This window comes from Chaetodon trifascialis, chromosome 5 (genome assembly GCF_039877785.1).
Source record: "Chaetodon trifascialis isolate fChaTrf1 chromosome 5, fChaTrf1.hap1, whole genome shotgun sequence".
In the NCBI taxonomy this organism is placed as follows: domain Eukaryota; kingdom Metazoa; phylum Chordata; class Actinopteri; order Chaetodontiformes; family Chaetodontidae; genus Chaetodon; species Chaetodon trifascialis.
The window spans coordinates 5356767-5363768 of record NC_092060.1 but is presented as its reverse complement, the minus strand read 5'-3'; positions in this window follow the sequence as shown (position 1 = coordinate 5363768).

The window sequence follows — 7002 nt, the reverse complement described above, 5'->3', positions numbered from 1 at the left end:
GCCTGTACACAGAAGTACAGTTCTTAGCTTCTGTGCCAGTGCTGCTGTCTGCTTCTGGGCATACTGACTGTCTGACTGATTATTGATAAGTTACCTCATGACATTCCTTTTAAAGAAAACCTGAACTTCAACAACAGACCTATCAGCATTCATCCTGGTCTTAGTAAACTTTTGGAAAGATGATTTCTCTAAAACTGTAAACTATTTCAATATCAGTGGCTTTGATTCTGAGTTTGAATTACTCTCAGCTCTTGGTTTCAGTGCAAAATTTAGTACTGTTGTTTTGTGTTCATGTGTAATGTATATTTCTATTACATGAGTGCAATGATCTGTCTTTGGGTGCTGAAGTGGAGTGCCAGTGGGATTAATTAAGAGCAGAGTGCATTATCCGGTAACCACTATTTTTCCCCCTTTGGAAATGGATCTGTCTCATGAGAGAAATCTCATGAGTGACTGACTACAAACAGACTCTCTCTGTAAGAATTCCTTTACAAAACTCCACTCTTAAAATGAATAAACACACACCAGTTTCAGCAGGGAAGCTAGCTTTTGCTATAACAAAGAGAGATCACAGATCAAAGTTTCCTACATGGCAGATCAAAGCTGAACATCAGCAATGATAAATAGGATCACATCTTCTCAGCATCTCCTCGGGATAAATGGTATGAACCTAGGTGGCATGAAAAGGGATTGACGCAACCTCCTGCAAACACGAGAGACGAGGAGAAAGTTAAAAAAAAAGGCACTTCATTGTAACCTTCTCTTAAAGCAAACCGTTTTACTTTTATCAGCTATCATTTTACTTCATATGTTTATAGCATAATTTCATTCAATCAGTATTGATACTGATGTCGACAGAATTACTTTCTAAAAGCTTTCTGAAAATATTATTTGAAAAATAGTTACATTTTCAACTTTTCAACTGTGACATTGTGTCAATGGCGTGTCCAAAACTGCTCTCTACTTCAGTACACTTGAGGATTCAACATTCTTGCTCCATTGCACTGAACAATCAGAGGACATGCTCACATAAGCGGTGAATAATTTTTCTGGACAAAGTCTTCCCTTGACTCATGGAAAATTCCCAAAATGGCCAAATTAAAGATGGCTGCAAACAAAGTGAAATTTTCTCTGGTTTATTTGCAGTAATCTGGGGCAGTGATGTCTTTTCCTGCTGTCATTTTCCCTAACTTTCAGCAAGGTATAAACTGCTTATTTCTAGCATCACAAAGTTTCCAACAACTTGTATATACAACTCATTTACATTTTGAAACTTAATGTTCCAAAGCAGGAAGTGTCACAGTCTCATAAATCAAAGGGAGGACATGGATTGCTGCGTACAAAAAGCATGACTTTCACACTGGCTTGTAGGTCAGTCATTGTTTACCATGCCTTCCCTCACTTCCCATCAGTTTTGATAAAAGATAGGACCATATACCAAAAGAGTGGCTAATGAACAAAAAGATAGGGTCTGAGGGAAGTGAGAGATTTAAAACTGTCATAGTGGGGTCCCAAAAGCAAAATGGGAAACAGATCAACACAAACATTTTATTGCTGGCAATGCATATGTTCAGAATGTGCAATCTAAGGGAGCTTGAACCTGGTAGGTGGTGAGGAATGGCAGACAAAGGCAGATCTGGGAGAAGAGGCAAAGAGAGTTTGGCCGAATTAAGGCAGGAGAATCAGGTCTGGAATGGCTTGGCAGTTTCCAGGCAGAGGAAACAAAACACAAGCGAGATCAGAAGAACTGAGCATAGAGCAGTTTTATAAGCACAGAGCAATTCAGGAGCCAAGACAAAGTACCACACAGGACACAGGGCAAAATGGAGTGAAGGACCAGGGTTTATGTACCGTGAGCGTTGATTGAACCTCAGGTGTGCAGGTGGGCTTGGCAGTAGGAGGGGAGCAGGTGAACCACACCCAGTTCAGCTCAGACACACTGACAGGAGGAGACAGAAGACATAAAAAACACAAGGGAGGGGAAACAAGAGAAGCACAAGGAAACAAGCAGGAGGATGCTGCCAATCCTGACATGAATGGAACATACCTGCCTTCATCTGTGGACCCCACAACTACTGTTACTATAATGAATCATAAAACATGTGTTTGCCTGTCTGTACACTGCAGGTACTTCATTTCATGTACTGTACTGTATCCATGTATCATGTGATGATTAGCTCATCAATTACGTGTTTTGAATAATGATTAAAAAATTAAAGTTGAGGTGTTTCCTCTCCAGCAGGACTGTACTGTATGTGTGCTGCTCTTGAATAGTTTATTGAATTGATTTTCATTTTTACTGTATATTCTTAATTATTATTATTTTCTACTTATCAGTACTTATTTTGCCCATTGCTGCTTTAACACCCTCAATGTCCTGTGGCATCAATAAAGGATTATCATATCTTCATAACACAGATACAAGAACAGAATCTTACAATCAGCATTGCATGCTGGGTAGATTTGCAACTTGATGCATTGGAAATACTACTAAGAGTGCAGGTAAACAAACATCATTGTTTACTTGCTGCCGTGGCCCTCAGAGGGCCCATCACTCAGAAGTCCACTTGAGTGTTCCCGCTTCACTTAACATGGTGATAGGGATTCCCCTAAGAGACCATGCTGAGGGGAAGTGAACAAGCTTTTTCTAAACCGTTATTGCCTGATGCTCCAAGTTAACTTAGCTTTTTTCAATAATTAACCAAGACCACAGTCTACCCCTTTGCATAAACAAGAGTTTTCACTTTGCTAAAAATAACAATTAAAATCCATAATCATGTGTTAGCTGCCAGGTGAAAACAAAGTGTACATGACAGGAGGACAATGTGCTAAGCCTGAACTCAATACAACCTCGCTCCTTCACACAGCAGATATCCGACTTGTCAGAAGCAGGTATCATTATTTAACATGTTTAATAATCAATAGCTGCATTCTGGCCTCTAAGTGCCAGGTATTGACTTTCCTGTCACAGGAAGGGCTTACTGGGACACCACATGGAACAAAGCTATTAGCTACACTTTTAGAGACAGAGTAAATAGGACCAAACTTAATTTACAGATGTTATTATAGTTTCACGTTTACCACTCTCAGAGATACTGGTAAAATGACCTGGAGTTTGATAATATTTGGTTTCTTTTTGATAAGCTTCTTCCTTTTTATAGAGGATCTTTCCAGTTTATTATAACATTGACCTTAGTTTTTTGGTTTTTCCCATCATCCCTATCAATAATAATAATAATAATAATAATAATAAAATTGCAGTCACCAAGTTAAAGTTGTTTCTAACCAAAACACACTAAGTGTATCCTTGACACCTAACAAACATGCTGAGTGTGTTTCACTCCTCATAAACCATTTGGATTTTTTGGATGATTTGAAACCTTCGTTGTCTACATCCATGTTTGCTTGCTGGCAGTCTTCTTCTTCCTGGCCTCCTGGTGCATTGTTGCATTTCTTGACATTATCACCAACAACTCTTAATCAGTTACGATGAGTGCAGTGCTATCAGAACCAATCACCAAAGCTACAAAAAACTAAGATCCAACAGGAATTTTCTTTTTAAGTCGACTCTTAAATAACAAGAATGTGAAAGTAAGATATTCAACATGAGATTCAATATTATAACGAACTGTTGTGCATTTTTTAAGATGCACACATTTACGATGAATTGTTCTGAACATGGAAATATTTGAGATCACTGAGCCATCACCGTTCTTTAACATATCAGCAGTCATGTCCATACAGTCCTGAGCTGATTAGAATTTACTGAAGTGAATTTGTGTAGCTGGATGTAGAGGGTGAGACAGGGCAGAGGCACATTTCTACTTCTGAAGAAGTGATAGTGAGATTCTGAGACCTCAGCGTGTTTACAGAGGGATGTGGGCCGCTGGATGGGCACCAGTGGAACTAATTAAGTGACTGCTTCCTGCATAATTTAAATTGGTTTATGTTAATGAGGCAAAGTGATGACGGACGGCCTCCTGGATACAGTTTCTAGGCCAGAATGGGAATGATCAGTGCTGCCGCTCAAGATTCAGCATTTGTTCTCCCAGAATACCCTTGACTCTGGTGGACGTCACACTCACACACCTGTCAAAAGTGAGCAATTAACTGAAACACCTGGATTTCATTACTTTTACTTACATCTTCCATCTATCCGTCAGTGCTTTGACTGATCAGAAAATAAACTAAAATGTGCAGAAGTGTCAGTCAGTACATTCCTTCCAAATGTGTCTTGAATATCTTGTGAAAAGTTACTGAAAGAAAGCTGGGAGTGATGGGAACTTGCAATATGACATGACAGCAGAGACAGGCAATTGCAGGAACAACTGGAACAAGTTACACAATATTTCTTTGGGGGGGGGCAAGCAAAAAATTTGAATAATAAAAAAGGGTAGTGATGAAATATAATTGTCGTCAAACTGATTTCTCTGCTGGAATCCCTCCAGTCAGCATTTGCCTTGGGAATCTGTCTGCCTTTCAAGCCTCTGACAGTTCATTCGGAGGCAAAGTCACAGGAGAGCTGAGCTGAGCAGCAGAGCGGAGCTGTCAATCACACATATACACAAATATATAACAGCAAGCACACATCTATCCCAGGGACATGTTGTAATGAGCCCTCCATGAGAGTGTGGAAGGCATGCAGCAGGTGTTTGTGAGTGTATGTGAAAGATGGTTTAACGGTGCCAGGAATGAACGAGAAGTTTGTCCTGCTTCAGATATCTCAAGTATGAAGCTGTCCGAGGATCTTTCATCCTATATAGAATGAATCCATTAAGTATTGCTCAATTCACATAGTAACGGGTAGGTGGATTGAGTGATACAGTGACCGACCTTTAAAGAATATTTCCAGTAATGTACTATTCATTTAGACCTGCTGGTTACTGTGCCAGTGCACTTTCTCTCAAATTAAGTTTCAAAGTCTTGAAATGAGGCTGAGAAAAAAAAAGAACCTCACGTTGAGAAAGTGATCTACTTTTAGCTCGTATAAACAGCACGTTTAGTCATGGTAGGTTATGATGTATGATGCATTTATTTGTACATAGCAATTTAGCAGCAGTAGATAATCTTGTTTTTGCTCTCCACTGATTTAAATTCTCACCTTCCTGTAGTGATGTGAAAGTACACATCTTACAGGTGGAACGGAGCACACTTCTGACCACATCCAGCAGATCAGAGGCACAACAGCTTTAAAAGTTTCAGCGGGAGATTTGGCCACGCAACAACATCTAAACATGACACTGACGAATTATGAACATGTGAAGCTGTTATGATGAACGTGTCAGCAAACAATTCACTATTTATGTATTTAGCAGACAGAGAGCAATATTAGATAATAGATAATAGATAATAGATAGATAGATAATATAAGTGACAAAGTCCTATAGTCTCTGTTCTTTTAGCTCTGGTTTGGTCTCCACCAACTCCCTACAAAAATGTGTCTTTAGCTGCTGAATGCTCCACTATGTTCACAAGCTAGTCACTAACACTGTATGTTGTCTGCTGCAGGGAAGGTAGTGCACAGCAGGCTTGTCAAAGGTTTTTCCAGTGAAACCAGCTGTGCACTAATGAGAGCACTGGACTGAACCAAACTGTAAAGACCTGAAAACCAAAAAAATGTTGCTTTAAGCTGAGGTTAACTGCAGAGTTCTAGGCAGGTCACTCATTGCGATATTGATTTTTACGGCTTCAAGCAAAAAAAAATAGTGTCATTGCTATAGTAACCAAGGCACAGTTGTATACTTGCACATGGCAGTGGGTGCGCACACTATCATCAGAGGTTTTGTGTGTACTGACATGTTCCACACATGCACACTAGAAAACATGATGGGAACGTTATGACAAGAAAAAGAAAAAAAATAGTGTGTGCAACCACTTGATGAGAATAGGATCAATCATGATCATGAAAGGACAATCCAGTTCTGTCGCATGAACATCTGCAGAGGGGTCCGTGTTGACCTTCACAGTTTGCCGATGATGAAATTTACATCACGTGGCCACTTGCTCGTGGAAACCATGAATTGCCCTTAAGGTTAAACAAATGGCAGAGCGTGATGAAATGTTGGAGAAGGAGTGTAGTTGAGAGGTAGGAGACAGAGGAGAATGAAGTTGTTATGTCCCCTAACAAGGGAGGAGAATATCAGCTGTCAGGTAGATGAAAGAAAGAAAGAAAGAAAGAAAGAAAGAAAGAAAGAAAGAAAGAAAGAAAGAAAGAAAGAAAGAAAGAACTGTTTTAACTGTCTGGCCCATCACATCGATCATGTATATCAGTCAAAGCCCTTACACCAGTAGTTGGCATCAAATCCTAGTTTCAAGATGTTCCTCGGCCTCATCATCAGCTGTTATTGCATGCTAACTTACCACAAGTGCTCACTGAGCACCCCAGGAGGAGCTGCAACAGGTTCAGTTCCTCTCCTTCTGAAGGACTTTCCACCTCTCATCCAGATTAGCTTGTTGATGTGTGACCAGCTTTCTCATTACTAACTCAAACCCAAACGGGACAGCAGAGCTGCAGGATCCTGTCATGACATTTAGAATCAGCGAAAATGGATGATTATTAGAGTCAAACTATATGCTAACGTGGTTCAACTGGAGTCGGGCCTGTCTGACAATATATTATTTAAGTATATCATTCATGACGGCATCTCAGCATGTGTTGATTAGCAAAATAACACAAAATGGACTGTGGAAAATGGGAGGCCAGTCCTCCCTGCAGCGTTCAGACCAAATCAATAAGGAATGCTAGTGTTTGGAGCTATAAGCTGTATGTGACCACACTCAGTTGTAGAGAATAGCAAATTTATTCATTTAGATCTAATATCAAATTAATTGTGAATCACCACAATGAGAGTTCCTTGAGTATGCGAGATACACGGAGAATCACACGTGCACACACATACACACACCTGACAGGTAGTGCAACACTGTTGTGTTATTCCCTGTGAAATTGAATCAGCTGGCCAATATGTCTTCACTGTTCTCACTGTCCTTTTCTTTGCTATG